We start from the raw sequence: 21,890 nt of genomic DNA on the forward strand, positions 1-21,890 counted from the left end.
TAATTCTCTATCTCACACTTATCTCTAGGCTTATCATGATTACTTATCTCTCTCTTTGGTCCTCTCCCTCTATCCCTCTGCTTCCTTTGTCCAACTGTGACAGACACGGGCCTTATATTGAGAATATCGTGCCAACCCGGTCTGTCCTCAGTGGGCCAATTGAACAACCATGGCCCACTCTGTTATTAAATGCTGCCCAGTTGCTAGATCTGTTATTGCCGTGGTGTCCAGAGAAGGAGGGGGGAGGCAACTCACAGGAAGTGTGAATCAGCTGTAGACCCTGTGACATCAAAAAGGAGTGGAAGGGGATAAAAAGAGGAGGGTCAGGACCTTATCTAAAATCAGGAGGGGGTCTCTCCCTGTCTGCTAACTATTGTTCTAGCAACTCTGCAACACAGTCTGAATGGCACTATCACCGCAGGGGGGAGACCACTGATGTCATGCTCTATTTCCACCCCTGTTACCATCCAAACTCTTCACACCACCAATAACAAGAGGACAATTAGCAGGGGGTTGACCCAGGGAGGTGGCTAGGATCAGATATCTTGTGAGAAGGGACAAAAAGGAGCTGTCTGGGGGAGGGGGTTGTTGTTGGAGAAGCTTGAGACAGCGAAGACTTGGACTGTTTGAGAGTAACCGTATTCTCGAAGGGCCTTAAAGGAATGCTTGAAGCAGGAGCTTCTTGACAGAGATCGGACAGTGTACCTCTAGGACTGATTCTGTTACCACTCCATCGGGAGACACTCGCAGATTCTGGGGAATTGGTGAGCCTACATCGGTATGGAGACTGATACCCAGGGTACCACCAAGCTGGTGGAGAGTTGGCCGAGCGGCTGGGATCAGCAAGATACACAGACCCACCTTAAGGATCAGAAACCCTGACCCACTTGGATTGTCAACTGTGTAAGTTATTACCAGGAGTTTGGGCCTGCTAGGACTCTGTGCTTGGAGGTAAACTGCTGGGGACTTTGTTGGGGAATTTTTACTTGCACTGGTGATTTTCTGACACTTGATATCTTTGGTGGGGGAACAAGTTTCTCCTTGGGTAGCACTGTTGTAATTTACTAAGTGTGTGCACTTTGTTTAATAAAAGGGATTATTATTTATTTTCTGTCTCCTTACCTGTGTGACCTGTGAACCTAGAGGACTGGGTATCTAGTGAGCTTTGGTTATAACCCTGGTGTCCTCAAACCAGCCTTCCTATATTCTCCCCTATCCTCTCTCCCACCTCTTACTTCCCTTAGTACTTACTATGCCTCTTCTCTCATCTCTTCTATTCTCCTCTGACCCTGCTCTGACTCTCTGCCCCCTCCTTCACCTTTACTTCTTTTCTCCAATACTCTTCCATCTCCTCTCCCTTTAGTCCTCCTCACTGCTCTTCTCTCTGCTTTTTTTCTGTTCCTACCTATCTTCCCCCATTTCTCCCCATCCTGATATCTATTCCCTCTCATCACTCAGCAGTTCTCCTGTCCCTCCATCTTCCTTCCATGTCCCACTCCTTACCCACCTGCTGTTCCCCCTCTAACCCCTGCCCGCTGAAGGGTCCCCTCCTAACTCTGTTTCTCATCCCATTCAAACCCTGTCTCCATGTCACACCCCTAGTTCAAAATCCTGTCCACCCTTGAAGTTCAGCAACTCCAACAACCTCATCCACATTTCTCTCTTTCCTCTCTTCCTCTATCCCGTGGTCTCTGGATGCCTGGTCAGTCAAACAAATTTGCCTCCATCCATGATCTTTATACCTATAGATTCTTCTTTCTGCTTGCCATCACTAAAAGCTGGCTATACCCTGATGACACCACCTCTCCAGCTGTTCTCTCTTTCGGTGGCTTGTCCTTCTCCCACACACATAGACCAAGGGGCTAGAAAGCTGATAGTTTGGGAATTATTCTTTCCCAGGCTGCTATTTCTGGGTTATTCCCCCTGGACCCTCCCTCTCTTTCTTCTCTTTCAGGTATCAGCCACGTCCACTCAGCCCACCTCCATGATGTCATTACTTACCAACCTCCTGCTCCCATCTCTCAATTCCTTGATCATTTCCCCACATGGCTTCCTCACCTTCTCTCCTCTTATTCCCACCCAATCCTTCAACCATAGTTGCCTTTTTGCCACCTTCAACTCCCTACAATTCACACCCACTCCACTCCTGGTCTCTGCTCTCGACATTGCTACGCACTTCACCATCATAATTGAGTCAATTCATCATGACATCTCCTCCCAGCAGCTCCTTTGCAAGACTGAAGGGCTTTACCTATCCCCTCTCTCTCTTTCTGTTGATAACACTACCATCTTTTCTATCCCACAAGTCTGATCTCTAAGGAACATCATTGACTCCTGCATATGTCATATACAGAGCTGTGGACCTTTTGTGGTGCCTTATAAATAATATATAATAATAATAATAATATTAATAATAATAGTACAAATTAAAAAATGTTGATGTTTTCAAAAGCACATTCACCTGAAATCTGGAGGGAACTGAGGGACTATATTTTGGGGGCAATGTTTTAACCTTTTAATGGGTTCAGTTCCTCATTAACAGCAGGTTACAATAGCACAATCACATTTGCAGTCTAAAGTTGTGTACTGCTTCCAGATTCCAAAAGAAGTCTGTCACAACACATTACTGTTAGTGGAGCAGTATAATAATTGATCCAAATCAGTGACTATATGTGAAATGGAGTTTTAAAGAAATATACAGTTGGCACTGAGCAACCTTGAAAAAGCTGAGGAAACAGAGCTGTTGTGACTGTACTATATGTATTACATATTATATGTAATATAGTACAGTACAGTACATTATATCAAAATATATTCTAATTTAGTTCTTTGTGGTTTAGTGGTTTATCTTTTATCTGTGAAAATGAAAATTAAAGTTATATTGTTGCAGATTTAACCCATCTTTGTATCCTTAGTACTTACAACTTTGGCACCTGTATGCTCTGAGTGAAGCATCAGCCTTTCTGTATTCTTCTTCGTATTGCACAATCACAGGGACAGTACTGTTATACGGAATGGTAATCAGAACATCATGAATGACAATGGTATTGCCATCAATAGCACTCCTGTCAGAGACATAGAACATTTGACAAAATCTTTATTCCTCTGTCTACAGGACATCAACATTTGCAATTGTGAGGTTAGTATGACTGTTCCATAAAGTCACTATCCATGGTTGTGGCTGTAATCAGGAAATATGAAGATGAGAATTGTAATATGCAGCGGGGTGGTGGGTGAGTTCAGTTAGTGATCCAGGCTGTTTAGCATACTAGCCGGGTCCATTAGCATTGAAAACAGCCTGATTTGCATGTTAATCTCTGGTGACCAAGGATGAGAACTTTTATTATTACAGGCCTGTAATTAACATAAGAGGAACTGTCATAGTTAGACCCAGGGGTTTTGCACCTCACAATCTCATGTCTGTTTGGGCTGCAACCTTGCCCATTATCCCCTTACTGGGAGTACTGAGAGTAATAATTGGCTGATAGAGTAGCAAAAAAAAAAAAAATGGAAAAAAGTGAAGAGAAGCAACAAAAGATGTACTCTGCTGCCCCATGAGCAGTATCACTGTGTATATACTAAGTACACCACAGAGTGTGTGCATGAACTGTATTTTACAAGACTTATTGTATTATTTTTGGATGAGGGGGATGGAAATGACCCCAACTGATCCCAGAGCCTGTCCTGATTTCACAGTAAAGTAAATAAAATATGATTACTAAAAAATAAACTGATTTCCGCTTTAACAGGGAGTCCATGAGTGTGGGGTCCCCCTACAATAGTGAAAACAAGCTAGTCAGGCTAGTCCTACGGTTAACTCAAAGAACAGCTACCAGCTGTTGTGGCTACCAGTGCTAAGAAACCAGGGCCAACAGTAAGGAATATGGGAGGAGGGAAGTTGAACCAGCATCCATAGGCTATAAAGGTAGAGCAGTTGTGATCCAGCGATAGTTACTTACCTGTGTTTTGCAAATCTGGTTTCCTGATTCTTCAATTGGTGATTATGATTTGCAAGAAATAGAGTGCGGCTAAGGGGGAGACAATACTACAACTCAAAATGGCACCCATCATAATATATAACCCTGCTGTCATTCAACGCTGTTCCCGCTCCTTTAATGCCATATGAGGAAGTACGCAGTGATTGGTCAATGAATGACCCAATCACCATTAATTTACCCCTAGTGTAGTGCTTCTCATACACTGACCAACATTACCCACTTCCTCTAGACGTGGGAGCAGGACTGGTGGAGAATGACAGCAGAGTAATGTATTATATAGTGTGGTGAGGTGAGACAGTATAAAGTGCCCCAGGGGGTAATGTGTCCTGTGGTCAAGAACAGATCTGAGTGTGAGCCATACTTCCTAGAAGCAGTATTGCTCATTACTTCTTGATAATAATCTCACCTGACTTCCAGGATTTTCACTTCTTTAGAGAGGATATTTTTCATCTGTACAGAGAAAGAGAAAGAGAGATTGACAGGTGTGACATCATATCAATACATTCAGATGTCACATATTTATTTATGAGATGGGTTCACTCACCATAACTTCAAAACGTGTCCGAAATGTCCTGTATTCATCAGATTCTAAATTATTGAAATCTGGTGTATATTCGTGGGTAACTGTCAGTTCAACTGTTATTGTGGTATCAGCTGTCGTACCTGCCAGAAACATGGGCAAAGCTGAGTATTTACAGGATAGTCTTTAGCTCTGTTATTCAGACATAACAATACCATTTTTTCCAAACAACGCATATCTAGGTGCAATGCCCCTATTTCACCTTTTAATGGTCTATTTAAGCACTTGAACACATTATGCAACATTTATAACACTTTGGTGACTGAAATGTACTGTGATGTACTGCTTGCGAACACATTTTCACATTTGTAAGGGTTAATATCCTGGCGACAAAGGCGGCCTGATTCATCAAGGCACGTATCTTCCGAGTTTGAGTTTATCATACGCATAATCACGCTAGGCGTGCCCAGAATTCAGACCTACACCTGTAAACGTAGCTGTGCCCGCTCCATCTTCGAGGGGAGGGGAAGGGACATTTTACTGTAGTGAATGTACAATAAGGGCGTGCCAAACTTGAGCACACGCAACTATGTCTGAATCAAGCTCTGAGTATCTTGAGGTGATACAACCCGCAATGAGTGGCTGTTTTACTCTTCATAAATGACACAAATGGAGTCTGCCATTTTTTTTGTCTGAATTAAAAATTTGAGAATTCAGAATATCAATTCGCTTGGAAATAGTGACCCCACTGAGACAGGAGGCACTTCATGCTCCCAATAAGCATCCTTGACTTATGCCTCGTACCTCAGTGATGTATCTAGTTCTAGTGAATGGAGAGTCTGCATTCTCATGGACGTTGTTTCTCTTTACAAAATGACTGCCTCCATTGTGTCAGCGACTAACACACTTTATGGAACATCACTAAAGTAACAGTTAAGAAACATTTTTCTCTGTGCTATTTAAGGAAATATGTTAGTTCATTTAATTTCCAAAGATACTTCTGTAAATGCATAAAGCAAACGGTTAGCACTTAGTCAGTACTTCTGGAATATTCTGCATTAAACAACTTACCAAAATCAATTCTATCTTGGACGACTTCACACCTGGACCCATAGACATTGCCAGTACAAGTACATGTGACTCCATTGGAGATTCCTCCATGCAGACATTTTACTGAGAAACAAAAGGTAGACATCACATGAGAATGGTCTCCACACCAAGACTTGTGGATGAAAGAATAGAGGACAGAGGCAACACTTCCCCAGGACACCGCTGTTATAAAATACTTAACTTTGCTAGTAGCTGCACCTGATGTTTCTCCAGGACTAATAACCTGGAGAACTGTGAATGAAGATGCTGAGCAGTAAAGTTATCTCTGCAGCTGATTGTTTCCACAGCCTATTCAATGAGCTGCAGAATCAACCTTTGACGGCTCATCATTTCTATTCATCGTGACGTCAGTGCTAGTAAGATCTTACTGGGTGAGTGATTTATGGAGATTTTCAAAGTGGAGTACCACTTTTTTTATGTCCATTTAGCTATGAGATTTTCCTTAATTTACTGAGCCAGGGCTTTTTAAGTATTTGCTCCTCCACTGAATATGGGACAAAGGGTTACTGTTTCACAGAACATATTTAACTATATGTCTTTAACACACATTTGGTTGCTGCCACCAGAGCCCAAGTCAGGAGGACAGCAGTGCTGGAACACAGATGAAGATAGAATGCACCCTGCCTCCTGGGATAGACATTTAAGGCAAAGGGCTACAGCACAGATTAGGGAGAAATGGCTGCTGGCAGGGTCGGACTGGCCCAGCAGGCTACCGGTAAAATCACCGGTAGGCCCGGCTTCCTTACTGCCACACCCCCTTTTCACAGTGGGCAGAGCTTACCTGGAGGCCCGTTGTCCTCACCAGGGTGCCCGCAGTCCTCTCCGGCGTTCCCACTGCTGCAGATGACTGTCAGCTGATGTTTCCACCGCCGCCGAAGGGAGAAGGATCAGAGAGGCTGCATCAACATGTGGGTGAGTAGACTTTAACCCCTTGTTTTGTGCTATCACTATATATGTATATATATATATATATATATATATATATATATATATATACAGAATACTAATTTGCACCCCTTGCATTGTAACATGGTTTTGTCCAGGAGACTGAAATAAGAAGTTTCTTAAATTAAGATCCTTAATGAATCAGGCCCCAGATGTTTAATTACAGAGGACTGCATTGTGTAATTAAATGTAATGTGTCTGGATTGTGACCTCACTTGTTTAAACAACTTCTGCTGTATAGTCACAGAACAATACCTGTCCCCAATTAAATCAAGAGTGACTCATCTGCTATTCCTTTATCTGTATGTTTACCCATGAAAAGGTAAACACAGAAAACGACAAATTAGGCTGGTCCTTAAGGTCCTAAGGAGGTAATTTTTGCCTTTGAAAATCAGCTCCAGAGAGCAGCAAATTGGCATTCACTACCAAGTGTTAGTTGAAATCAGGCTGGTGTTGAGATATGGATCTCTGCCCCTGACAGGAAATGGACAATCGGTCCCTGGAGTACTGCTGTCGCCCTGATTTACCTCTCCAAGTCTTGGGGAGCTCAGTGTCCGCCGAAAGCAGAGTGACAGAGACTCAAGGTCGCTACCTTTGCTGGTAGCCTTAAAGGGGAGAGGGGGAAAAGCTTAGATTAATAGAGAGCAGTCCCTGAAAGTGACAAGGATACTGGCAGGGCCAGTCCGGTCCCTGCGATACCCAGATTAAATAAAAAAAAAATATTTTTTTTTTGTTTAGCCGTCATGACGTGTGACGTCATGACGGCTCTGTGCGCCGGCCCGGCTCCCGCGTAGGACGAGCTGCAGTGGAGGCAGCTGTCAGTGCTTTGGTAAGTGTAGAGAATATGTGGGCAGGGAGGGGGGGGAGACAAACGGAATATGTGTGCAGGGAGGGGGGGAGACAAATGCAGTATGTGTGCAGGGAGGGGGGGGAGACAAATGGAATATATGTGCAGGGGGGGGGGGAGACAAACGCAGTATGTGTGCAGGGCGGGGGGGGGAGACAAACGGAATATGTGTGCAGGGAGGGGGGGGAGACAAACGCAGTATGTGTGCAGGTAGGGGGGGGAGACAAACGGAATATGTGCGCAGGGAGGGGGGGAGACAAATGGAATATGTGTGCAGGGAGGGGGGGAGACAAACGCAGTATGTGTGCAGGGAGGGGGGGGAAACAAACGGAATATGTGTGCAGGGAGGGGGGGAGACAAACGCAGTATGTGTGCAGGAAGGGGGGGAGACAAACGCAGTATGTGTGGAGGGGGGGAGACCAACAACGTATGTGTGCAGGGAGGGAAGGGGGGAGACAAATGCAGTATGTGTGCAGGGAGGGAAGGGGGGAGACAAACGCAGTATGTGTGGAGGGGGGAGACAAACGCAGTATGTGTGCAGGGAGGGGGGGGAGACAAACAGAATATGTGTGCAGGGAGGGGGGGAGGCAAACGGAATATGTGTGCAGGGAGGGGGGGAGAGAAACAGAATATGTGTGCAGGGGGGGAGAGAAACGGAATATGTGTGCAGGGGGGGAGAGAAACGGAATATGTGTGCAGGGTGGGAGAGAAACGGAATATGTGTGCAGGGGGTGAGAGAAATGGAATATGTGTGCAGGGGGGGGAAGAGGTTCAATAAATGTCTGCAGGGGGAGAGGGGGTGATTGAAAATGTCTGCAGGGGGGGGCAATCGCTGTAGGAGGGGGAAAATAAAAATGGCCAATGTGTGTGGGGGACAGTATATGACTATAGTGTGTGCTATTAAGTGAATGTGGGGCTATTTGGGGAAAATGAGGTCTAATTATTAAATGTGATTATGAATTATTTAATGCCTGGGATGTTTGTGGGAAATGGTTATTTTTATTAAACATAAATGCTATTTAATTTCTTGCTGAGGTTGTTTGGAGGGAGGGAAATAGATTTATTTATTAAATTGGAATACTATTATTTTAATGTTGGGACTGGAGTGAGGCCTAATTTTATACTGTGGGTGCTATATTGAGTTAACACCGGTGCTGCTTGGAGTTTTCTAACTTTCATGTACCCATTTTTTTCCAAATAGGGCCCCAAACATTCCAGGATCCAGACAAGCAGCAACTGATCTAAAGACACCAGCAGCCACAAGTGGTGACAATGACAAGACAGGTAAGAGAGAGCAGGACAGTCTGCCAACTGTCCTGAATTTGGTGGGTGACTGTCCCGCTTAGTCAGGATTTGGTCTGACTACAAGAACAGTTGGGAGGTATGTCCTACTTCACATTGTACTGCTTGTGAAGGCAGAACTGTGTGCACCTAACAGTAGTGCTCACAGTATTGCCTATGTTTTTGTTGAAAATGTGTCTAATAACCATATTACATAATAGGAGCCCCCTGTCTTAAGTGCCTAGGGCCCCCTGAGACTAAGTCCAGCTCTGGTTAGCAGGAGGGAGCGGATATCTACTCCCAGTTCCCGGACAGGACACAGCCTGCAGAGAAAGCCGAGGATCTCGAAGTCTCATGAGATTTATTAATCTTGTGAGACTAAGAGTTTCCCTGCTCACTCTACAGGACGTTCCCACTCTGATGGATGTCAGCAGCATCAGAAGCATAGATAAGTACAGTGGACTAGGGGTGTTGTAATGTTCTTCTGGGGTGGAGGGGTGGCATGATAGGGAGGGCCTGATAAATGTAATGTTTTATTATAATGTATGTAATGTATGTATCAATGCCCCATGTTGACCACACCCCCTGCATAATGTGGCCACGCCCTTTGCGGCACCCAGTTTTTTCATGCTCATCAACAGAGATGGGCCTGTATGCTTGAAATGCCAGGGCTGATTTTTAGTCCCAGTCCGGCCCTGGATACTGGTGAGGTGATTTCATTGTACCCTGTATGTTATCTGTGCCAGACTGTAGAGTTATTTGTTTCAAGTTATTATTTAAATATGTTTAATGCTGTTTGCTACCATTTGGTTAAATAAACTTATTTGTTTTATTTCAGATATTTGCCTGGGTGATTTTGAACATTTGGTAGGTACTGGGTAGGCCAGCTGTGCGGCGCAGAAGGTTAAATTAAACCTGGTATCCTTACACCTCAGTTAAGACTTACTTGCATCAGGGCTGAGAAGGGACTAAACCCCTCCTTGCTATGACTGCACATGACCAGGGCCGTGGGCAAGCAAACTCTTCTGTCACTTAAGTATATATAAAGTAACGTATAGTGTCTGGGTTAATCCTCATGCACAGATAATAATGGTTAAGAGGTTTGAGGGCTGGTTACCCAATAGAAGTCCTCTGTAAAAACTATATAAAAGTAGGGCTAGTAGTCCATATAAAATATTAAAATCACTACCTACTAGTGCTGTTAAGCTGTTTATTTGTGTGTAGGCACTTAAAGAAACAGCTCTTATAAGAGCTATATGAGCAATAAACTTTATCACTACTAAGATTATTCTTTGTTCCTGAAAAATTTCCTGCCCCCACTATGTTCCTGTAATTAACAGATTAAAGTGCACACTTTTCCATTCCCCAGCTTTAATATGTTGAGTGCAACATCTTGCATTAGAGCTCTGCTGGCAATCCAACAGCCCTGGTCTAAAATAAGTGACCAGGACGGATTTATTGACAGTAACCAACAAAGAGATACTGCAGTAGCTATACAATACTGTAAACTGTTCCAGATGCCAGCAAGGGTGCCTGGTGGTGGCAGCGATAACACTTCTTCAGTTCACATCTCGTGGGCATGTAATTGACGCTCATCCCCACCGAATAATGTACTTCTATTCAGCCACTGCTCTATTCTTTGCTTAGCAGCAACAGGAGACCTTTGGAGCACTATCTGAAGAGAAAGGTTCCTACTGTCCTCTAGGAGACACTGCATCCTTATGCAGTGTCCCCTAGTGAAAGCACCCAAGCCATGTGCCACTACTATAAGTTCCAGGAGGCTGACTGGCTTGCCTTACCAATGGAGGTGAGCCAACAGAGGCTGTACCCCAACCAGGGAACCCACTGGAGTGCAGTGTGGAAGTAAGTAAGAGTGGAGAGAATCACTTGTGTAGGAATGTGAAAGCCACACAATATGTGGAGGCACCTGCTGTCACTCAAATGAGACCCCTGTGGGTTAGATAGACTGGGGTCTTTCGCCCTCAATAACGTTGATGAGCCACGATGCTGCTTTACTGCAGGAAGTGCCCATGGCCAAGAGGTTAGGAACCAAGCAGTCATCGATGGCTTCCAAGCAAATGCAGTCTTTGGAAATGATCTTGGAATCCGGTTAGAGTTTGTTGCTCCCATTACCAGAAGTTAAGCATCAAGACTGCAATATCCAGGAGGAACTTCCTCAGAGTCTCCCTCAGTTTAGAGGAACCATCCCAGACCCATTGACCAGCTGGATTGCCAAGTGAGACCATAACCTTTTGAAAGGCATTGGGCCTTAGCAGCAGGTGATGTTGCTGATACCCAGGCACATTCTATTGGATTACCTGGTGATGATCATGTCCCTAGTAGGAGGCCAGCTCCAGCTGTGATTGCTTGCAAACACAGATCCGACAACCATTGTGATCCAATGATTGGCCATACCCTCAAAGGCCCTATTAGGCCCAATGTACCTATATCCTAACCTAGCAGAGAGTGAGGGTTGCAGTGGGAGAATTTCGGAAGTTCAGCTGTGCAAGATATTAGATACCTATGTGGCAGCAGCCTTTCAGGGATGGAGGAGGGAAGCATGACTTGGCATAAGGAGCTAGAATACAGAGAATCAAGAAGGTAGAAGTGGAGAGGACCTTTAGGTAGCAAATTCAACTGGTGGTTCCACCTGACTTATCCACTATTTGCAGTTGCCCAAATAATCCTCTGGCCTGACACCAGGGGAGAGACTGAACAGTGAAGAGCCAAGCACATTATTTTTACCTTGCCCAGAGTGTTGAATGATTACCAGACCTTCTATAAGTCCTGTGATGTAGGATTGGTTGCTCTGGTATTCGTGCTCCACTTCACCAGTAGTTGGAAATTATTTTCACTGGTTGAGGGCATAGTAAATTGCCTGCTCCCAGTAGATCGGGCAAGAAGTACATCATTCAACATCATGTTGGATTATGTCACCAGGTAATCTGAGGAAGTGGTTGTCAGCATATCGATGCTTACTACACCGACAAGATTTATTCCAACATTTTCAGTCCGGAAGGCTGCTTCCCGACGAGGAACCATGACGACTTTTCTGTGAACCGACTACAACCAATCCTGAAGAAGGAAGACGCCGACGCCACTTCATGACGTCAGTGACATAGAGGCCACTATTAACGCTGCTTTTAAGGGGGTAATGTAAGTATGCAGGTATGTACAATGTACATTAAAAATGGTTGTACATTGTACATAGCTGAATACTTACATTAACCCCTTAAAAGCAGCGTTAACATTGTTGCCTATGTCACTGACGTCATCAAGTGGCGCCGGCTTCTTCTTTCATCGAGATTGGTTGAAGTCGGTTCACAGAACAGTCGTCCTTGATTCTCGTCGGGAAGCAGCCATCCGGACTGAACATGTCGGGGTAAGTGTTGTCAGTGTAGTCTAGACCCCCGTATTTTGGTTTTGTATTCGGTTTTGGATCTGGATTACCTTCGTGTTTTGGTTTTGCAAAACCGCCCTTGCGTGTTTTGGTTTTGGTTTTGGTTTTGTTTTGCTATTTTTGAAAAAAATACAATTTTTTTTGTCTAAAATAACCAAATTTAGTGCTCCACCAGTTTCTTAGATAAGTGAGGTAATTCTAAAGCTAATAAATTATGAAAAAAACAGTTTAATCCCTGGTAGGCCGTCCTTAATGCGAACACTTACTGGCAATGTAGCCATTGTCTTTGGGTGTATATTACACCCTACACTTGTAGTAAATTAAATGGACCACGGTACTTTGGTGGCTATCTATGCCCCGCCCTCCACTTGTAGTTGAATGTAAAAAAAGCAGCCTGCACAGACTGTGGAGTTAGAAACTAAAATTAAATGGACCACGGTACTTTGGTGGCTATCTAAGACCCTCCTCCCACCCTCCACTTGTAGTTGAATATAAAAAAAAGCAGCCTGCATAGACTGTAGAACTAGAAATTCGAATATACAAAGAAATGGACAAAGGCAGTTTGGTATCTGCCTGCATCAGACTCCCCCCCTTCCACGTGTAGTAAAATAGAAAAAAAAGCAGCCTGCATAGACTGTAGAACTAGAAATTTGAATATACAAAGAAATGGACAAAGGCAGTTTGGTATCTGTCTGCATCAGACCCCCCCCCCATCCATGTGTAGTAAAATAGAAAAAAAAGCAGCCTGCATAGACTGTAGAACTAGAAATTCGAATATACAAAGAAATGGACAAAGGCAGTTTGGTATCTGTCTGCATCAGATCCCCTCTCCACTAGGAGTAAAATAGAAAACTATTCAGCCGTTATATAATCTAGAATATAAATAGAAATCGAGAAAGGCAATTTGATATTTGTCTGCATCATAATCATCAACATCCTCATTAGCGCCCTCGTCACCTCCATAAATCTCCCCCTCATCCTCTTCTATTTCCAAAGTGGCATCCTCAATTTGTGTATCACCGGCTACACTCGGGCTGTTCAGGTACACATCAGCAGAACTGCTGAAAGGGCCCTTCTTGATGGGTACACTAACAGAATGCTCACGATTAGACATACCACTGTTGGATAGACTCTCCACAAGGATCGGTGTCATTTCTGATTCAGAGCAAACATTATCCTCCAAAGCCTTACTGTTATCTTGCAGCTCGGCTTTGATGCGTAACAGTAGGCTCTTGTAGGCTCGGTAACATTTTTGGATCTGCCACTAATAGCCAAAGGTGAAGGCCTCATTCTCTCTTTGCCACTACATGTATAGAATGGCATGTTGGCAATTTTTTTGTTATTGGCACTTAACTTTTGCTCAGTAACACTTCTTTTTCGCTTCAACACAGTAAATTTTTTGGGGGTTTTGGTTTTTTGGACTGATTTCGAAACACTGTGCAGTTTGACATTGCCTTGCCCAGATGACGTACTGGGAACACTAACATCAGGACTGGTGACAGAACCTGGTTGCTCATTCTGATCATATGTGGAGTGCTTTGAATCCATTCTGAGCGCAAAGCACTTGTAGTGGTAAAAATGATTTGGTAAGATACTGCTTACAAATATGACTTTTGACAGCCCGAAATATTTATGCACAATTATGAGGGACACCCCAAAAGCACTGGGGAGTGCCAAAAATTAGTTGTTAGATACTGCTGACAGATTGTAATTTTGACAGCCAGAAATATTTATGCACAATTATGAGGGACACCCCTTCAATATAAGTCAGGATGAAATATATAACAATATATCTTATTTACATCACAATGAAAGTTATTATTTTCACTTTATTTATTTCTACCTTTATTATGTATAATAAAACAACGTAGTGACTTTACACATAAGCTTTATTAGTATATATGTGACAATTGAGCCAATACTATATACTATTCCTCCAAATATTTATGCACATCACCATTCACAAGGTATCCCTACTATGCTTAACACTATATTATATGATATCATTCTTTAATCAACGATACATAATTTGATACATGTATCCTTTCCTAATTTCACTAATATTACAAACGTAATATGACTTATTATTTAGGCCCGAAGGGCCCTTAAACCTACTATTTTTTCACATTATTATTTTTACACCTTTTTTTAGCCACTTACATATAGAAGGATGATACATCTTTGGAATCATTAGGTATAAGAAACTATTGTAATTGTCACTGTCTGAAATATTTACGAGTTACGGCTTCATGTTAAAAATATGGATTGATAGCAGATTTAACTATGTAATTATTGGGGATGCCAATAATTGAAATGATTTAATATTCACCTATATTAAAAAAATTAGGAACCATGCTTTTTGGATAGTGATTGTCTAATAAAGAAACTCACATCATATTGACTATACACTATTTAGTCTACTCCTTAATAACATCACTTTCCCTTTAGTTATAATCGCTGTAATTATTTACACTTACGAGATATGGTTCCTTTAATAAATAATGTGGATTAGTGGCAGACCCAATTGGGTAATTAATAAGGCTACCAACAACATAAATTGCATCTATGTTAATATTACTTAACAATTTAATTCATGTCCACTAGAATATTTACCACTTACCTCAGGAATTGATAATCCTTTTAATAGTTTTAATCCTTACAATCACACTCTTTCTTCTGACAATATGTGTGAGTTATAATCCCCTATGTAAACAATGCAGACAAATGGCAGACCCGATCATGTGATCAATAGGGTTGCCAACAACATTGCCATATGACATCATCCTTAGTGGGAGGTCTCTCCCCTTTAAAAGACCAATCAAGACTTCAGCTCGGCTTGCCTTGAAAAAGCCTCCTAGCGAAACGGCCGTCGGCGGACGCCGCGCTCGCTGCTTCTCTGACCTGTTACAAACACATTTACCAATTAATAATGACTGTTACACACTCAGGCAGATAACTTAGATTTAGACTTGCCGGGATCTGGCAACCTTTTTAATACAAGAAATTATCCGGATTCCACACCTAGAACATAGCGAGATTCAGCTATATAACTTCTCCCTATTTGAAACACTGTGCATAGCAGGGAATTTTAGACGTACACTCTAACCTCATAATATTAATTCTGCTCTTAGGTAGAGAATAATCTATCTCTAATCTCAGAGTCTGCTGTAAATAACTCCAGCCACACTATATCAGCTTTATGTAAACACGAGTGGCAGATAATATGAGCCAATTCAATTATGCTCGTACTTAGTATGATACCAGCGTGACTCTGGTAATATGATCTTGTTGCAAGTGTTTCAGCCCATATGTGTATGATCAAATCATGAGCCAGTATATTTCCCCTTGATATATGACAACTGTGATAATAATATAGTGGGAAATAGGATCCATACAGGAAATACCAGCGGGACTCTGGAAATATGATCTTGTTGCTTGTGTTTCAGTGTATGTGTGTATGACTAATCAAATCATGAGCCAGTTTATTTCCCCTTGATAGATGATAACTACAATAAAAATATAGTGGGAAATAAGGATTCATGCAGGAAATATAAAATCCCTATAGTCATAAAGGGATTCTCCTCACCATATATATTGGGAGATCTCTGTTGATTCACACTATTGATGTTTTTATATGGTCAGATCGATATATATCAGTACTATCTATATTATAAAATTATATTAATATATAGAGTCATTTCAGCAGCGGGGCGGCTTGGTAGTCTCGTGTTACTACCTATTTTAACAGAACATTAATTTTCCAAACACTCAATCCAATTCTCATATTTTAAATATTTCGCTATAGGTCCTTATGGAACTCATTATATTGAGAACTTTTAAAATAAACTAATAAAATGTAAGTTTTAATCTTTGACCATTAGAGTGCCTCTGTGTTCCTGTGACTAACAGATTAAAGTGCATATTTTATTCCATTCCCCGGCTTTTTGGCATTGAACTTTTAGCCAGAACAACCAGCAAAACACTGCTGCAGCAGCTACACCTTATCCCCGAGAAACATAAGTGGCTCCAAGTGATGGTAAATGAGCCTGCTCGTGGCAGACATTACTCTTCAACAACAGACACCACATTGATTTACAAGTGGTGCTCACTGGTCATGCAACAAAAATATAGAAGCAGCCAGTGATCACTTGTTGCTCATAAACAGTGAAATGAACATGTGTTGGGCGATGGGGTGTCAGAGTATGCCCATCTGGTCACAAGGGCCATCAATGTATAAATTATTTAAGTGCCAAAGTTCCCATGTTCTGATGTAAACTAATGGGATTGCATGAAGGTCACATACTGCATGCACTGTGCATATCATGATCCCATGGCAATTATCTAAACAAGATAGGAGATCCAATGTGGGGCAAAGTCTTAAGGAAGTAATAAGGTGAAATATTACCTACAAGGTATGTACTTTAAATAGGTTTGTTATAATTTAAAAACAAATATTATTTATTTTATTACTAGGAAAATGTTTTACTTACTTGGTGTAGTGACTGTGTTTGCGTCAATGACTTTAAATACTAAAAACAAAAAACAAAAACAATAGTTATATATTTTTAGTTTTTATAATGACTGGGACATGCCCCAGAGATTAAAGTTTATTATTATTATTATTATTATTATTATTGTCCCTTATTTATAAAGTGAGGCAGTATATACGTCATGGAGATCATAATAGAAACAAACTATATGAAAGAGAACGTAAAGATGTGTAGCTGTCTTTAGTATAGATACATTTCATGTAAAACAAATGTATGCATACTAAAGCCACTTTATAAATATAGTCAGATACAGTATACTGATCCAACTCCTTACCCTCACCTACAATGCCCTGTCTAACTCCACTGCTCCTTATCTCTCCAACCTTATCTCCACTCATACTCCTTCTTGCCCTCTACGGTCTTCTAACGACCACCGCCTCACCTCCCATCTGGTCACCACTTCTCATTCCCGCATTCAAGATTTCTCTCGTGCCGCCCTCCTTCTCTGGAACGAACTCCCCTGTTCTATCAGGCTTTCCTATCTGTTCAGACTAGCTTATCTGTCCTCCATCTAAACATGCTCTTCTTTATCCCTCTTTACCTTCCTTCTTCACTTACCATACTTTACCTCCCCATTACTCTTTCTCCTCTCCTTTCTAAACATGCACATCTCTCCTCTCCTTTCTAAACATCTCTCTTCTCTGTGTTCTTGTCCACTAACCCTATCTTCCTTCTCTGTGTCTTATGTTAGTCTCCCCTTCTCCCTTAAATTGTAAGCTCCCTTGAGCAGGGCCCTCTATCCTCATGTCCTCTTTCTTCTGCTTACCTTTGCCCCTGGCCCCCCGCTCTCATCTCGTCTTCACCACTTGACTCCTGCCGCATGCTCTCCACTTCTCCCTTGCCTCTGCATCTGTATCAGTGTCCTGACCCTGTTAGCAGCACCCACACTAGTGGGCACAGGTTCAGCCACCTATACTCCCTCCTTCCCCACTCTCTGTGCACTTTTAGTCACTTTCACCTCTTTGCCTGTGCACCTGCTCTCTGCTTAGTTCAAAATTTTTCTGCTTCTGGCCATTATTTGTACTTCTTATTTATACTTACTTTCTGTACTTATTGCACCTTATCTTTGCTCTTCTTGTGTGCCTTGCATTGTTGCCCTGTACTGTTAATCTGTACTGTTGTCCCACGCTCTATGTACGGAGCTGTGAACCGTTTGTGACGCTTCATAAATAAACCATAATAATAATAATAATAATAAAAACCCATGATATCACATAAGAAATATATACAGTATGTAGCTAACCCAATGAGTTCAGCTGATCTTTAATAGTTACATTTTAATATAAAAGACTTTAGCTTTGTTAAAAGGTAACTATATAATGTGTTCTATGCCAATAAATTTAGGATATCCTGTGTTCTATCTATACCTGTACAATAAAATGTATATAGCTATTTTGTAATAAATTATAAATGTGCATTGTGAGCTATTAGGAAACATGAAAATACAGTTTAAAGTTAAAGCTGTGTAGAAAGTTTTCTGGTGACACTATGATGGAGCACCAATGGTGAAAGTGGTCTGGTATACAGAGGTATGACCTACTGCAACTCCTCCTACTGCCTTCATTGTAAAACTATCACATTCCATTCACTTACATTTTCTGCCAATTCTAAAATTCTACACCATCACTTCTAAATTTCCACATTAACCATTGTAGAGCACTATAAAAAAATCTCTATCGAAGGACACACTTGCCTTGTAGAAGAGTCACAAAACCGACCAGCGTGGAGAAACTAGCAACTTTCATATTTGAGGTCCTTTGCTTGCAGTATCCCAGTAAGAATTGTGTGATCCTCTCACAAACAGATCAATATAACAAGTAAAGAAACAATGATTAAACGTCTTATCTTTTATGTAAATGGTGTGTGCTATTTATTGCAGGACAATCCCACATTTATGTCTTTACATTACTCTTTTCACATGGAAGTTCAAAGTTTGGATATTTTTTCTTGTGTTCATTTTTCTTTTACTTCTTGTTTGTGTTTTGTGTCACACTTGCTTTCATTTTGCTTAAACCACTTGTCCTTAGGAACTCGCGCCTTTTGCGCGTTGAAGCTATCCCAGGAAACACACTTGCTGTGGAGATTGCTTTAGATTTAGCTTGAGCAATTGACAAGATAACCAATCAGGAGTCATTAGGTTTTTTGCCGTTGCGTTGGAAACTGAAGTTATCAGGAAGCTCCTTCAGAAAAATGCTCACCTTGAAGATGATTGCAAAATGGAAGAATCAGCTTTTATTTTGGTTTACAATCAGTTTAAGGTGCTGGAAGTTGAGCTTGAACCAGGAAATTACACCTCACATCAAAGTTCTCTGCAAATATTCCAAGTCTAAATCAGTTAATCGGATATCAAAATGGTTCCTGTTTGGAGATCACTGTAGTAAAAAGTATCTTTTGTCACTACCACTACTAGTTGTTTTAAGTGGTATTCTATGGGCTGCAAATACATTTGGAAAGTTAATGTTTTTTTCTGACATGTTAAACAGCAAAGCCTCAACCTCCATATTAAGCATTGTATCAACTGTTACACCAGTGGTTTGATCTATTTGCATGCCATTGTTTTAAGGTGTATGTGGGAGAAGACTAAACATGAGATTAATATGTTAAATTTGAAATATTATTATTATTATTATTATTATCATTTATTTGTTAGGCGCCACAAGGTATCCGCAGCGCCGCACACAGTACTAACAGTAGACTATACAGGGGGAAACCATACAGAACAATGAACAAAAAGTACCAATACTTCAGAAACTCCGACTAGTCATATGCAGTAAAGACGGAGCAGAAGAACAGGTATGGAGACAGGAGGGGAGGGGGCCCTGCTAATATGAGCTTACATCCTAAGGGAGGTTAAACAGACCAGGCACAAGAGGAGCCAGTTGAGGTAAGAGGAACGAAGGGAGGACGAGCTAAAGGGAGGAGATGGGGGTTAAGTAGATGGTTGGTAGGCTTTGAGGAAGAGGTGAGTTTTGAGTGCACGTTTGAAGGAGCACAGAGTAGGAGAGAGACGGATGGAACGAGGGAGGTCGTCCAGAAATATGGGGATGTTATCAACCATGGAACTACCCTAGTGGCTAATCATGTTCATGCATTTCACAATGACTGTTTACAGTTCTGCAGTGAGAGATTTTAGAATGACTGTAAATAGATTTACCATGTAAAGGCACTGAATCTCTCCGGACTAAATAAAGACCTACCACATTGTTTTTATAGTTTTTAGTTAAGGTTAATTATTTTTAATTATTTATTCTTTTCATCAGTCCAGTCTGCCTATCACATTATATTGCATAATGTTTCCATCCCTGAAGAAGTGTTCTTATTGGACAGAAAACACCTGTTGGGAATGTGTTCAACTCAATGTCATCACCGCCAATGATGGTAATCACTTTTCCGAATCCGATAATGCCGGACAATAGTTAGACCGACTTAAAAACTCCAACGATGAGAAAATAGAGATTTACCATAATTCAGATAGACAGTATGTCCGACACTTCTGATATCCGGCTGCTATAAATTGCGACTGGAGAAAACGCTTTGAGTGGGAATTTCATCACTTACAATGGCCAGAGTGAGATTGATGATTTTAAGGTGGCAATGGGTGATCCCGCTGCCTGTATTCATTATACAGACGGCAGGTCTTGGAAATTCAGATAAACCTACCCCACCCACTGTTAAGGCCATCCGGACCATGCGTTTGTAATCTGCGCTTCTTGGCCCTTAGCACCCACTTAGTTGTAACATCTCAACGTCTATTTCCTGATAGTGTGTTAAGGATTGTCCTGTCCTGTTTATGGATAATGATGAGTGCCACTTCTAGCTTTTTTTAACATTAATCATGTGGTTTAACTTAATATTTTACTATTTTATCACCATAAGTTTGAATTGACCACATTGACCTATGAATTGTTATGAATGAAGTCTCACTTATATTCTGTGCCAGCACTATACAGAGTTAGGTGCACTATTCTGTTTCCATCTATCAGGTGCTTTAAGTGCTTTGAATATTTTTTCTTGTATTACTATTTGTGTTATGGATTATTTCAGTATACAAGTTTGCCAGTCTTCGTGAACAAAAGCTTGTGGTTAACATATTTATTTGCATGTTCATAGTATGCAACGGATATTATTCATTGATTTTAATCCATCAGAGTCTTATTGTCTTTTAGGTCTGTTATGTGTGTGCAGCAGTTTTAAGACTTGTTGAATTGTGTGTACAGATTGACGTTTGTTATAGTATTTCATAGTAGCAAAGCTATTAACATCAATACATCAAGTTATTAACATCAATATATTTTATAATTGTTTATATATATTTTATATTTTATAATTGTAATTAATATTATAAAGTTAAAACAAAAACATTTAGCAATTTTAACATTTAAAATAATGTTGTTATAATATAATAAACTATAAAGAAAACAAAAGGGAAAGACATAAGGAAAGATTGGGGAGAAGTGGGAGTAATCTTATTGAAATTATAGACTGAGAGTATTTATAAAGATAGTAACATCTTTGTACCTAATATAAAAAAAGTTTAATATGATATATGAATTAAATTAAAATTTTATAAAATTAAATTAAATTTGAGAAGAGAAAAAAAAATAATAACTCTAATTGTAGATTTTTCAAACATTAATTTTTGGAAAGTGAAAGATTATAAACTGTACATTCTTTGAATGTAAATCATTGAAACCAAGTGTTTGAAAAGAATTCATACTTTCATTTGTTATAGGATTAATGTCATCTATATCCATAAAGAGATTAGTTTTATTAAACATACTGAGATGGTTGGAGGGGAGGAGGATAGCCAGTGTATGGGTATTATCATTTTAGCAGTAATACAAAGGTTTTTTTAAAGGGAATTTTTTGTATGTAGATATAGGTATTGTTGGCCAGTGATGTTTCAGCCTTTACCTCAGCATTCCGGAGGATTTTCGATAAACTAGGATGGGTGACCTCCGCGGCTTCTAGTGTCCTGAGACTACGCCAGGGTTCCCGCTAGGTGGCACAATACGTTATTGAGTTCCGGACCCTATCCTCCAAACTCCAATGGAATGAGGAGGCTCTAATTGCGGCCTTTTGGCAAGGGCTATCAGACAAAGTCAAAGACGTCCTTTCCTCTCAAGAGTTACCACCCACCTTGGACGCTTTAATTTCCCTATGTAACCGGGTGGATCTTCGCTTCCGGGAGAGGACCTCCAAGAAGGATGTCCCTAAACGCCCTATCTTTCGTCCAGGT

This window comes from Mixophyes fleayi, chromosome 4 (assembly GCF_038048845.1).
Source record: "Mixophyes fleayi isolate aMixFle1 chromosome 4, aMixFle1.hap1, whole genome shotgun sequence".
NCBI lineage: Eukaryota > Metazoa > Chordata > Amphibia > Anura > Limnodynastidae > Mixophyes > Mixophyes fleayi.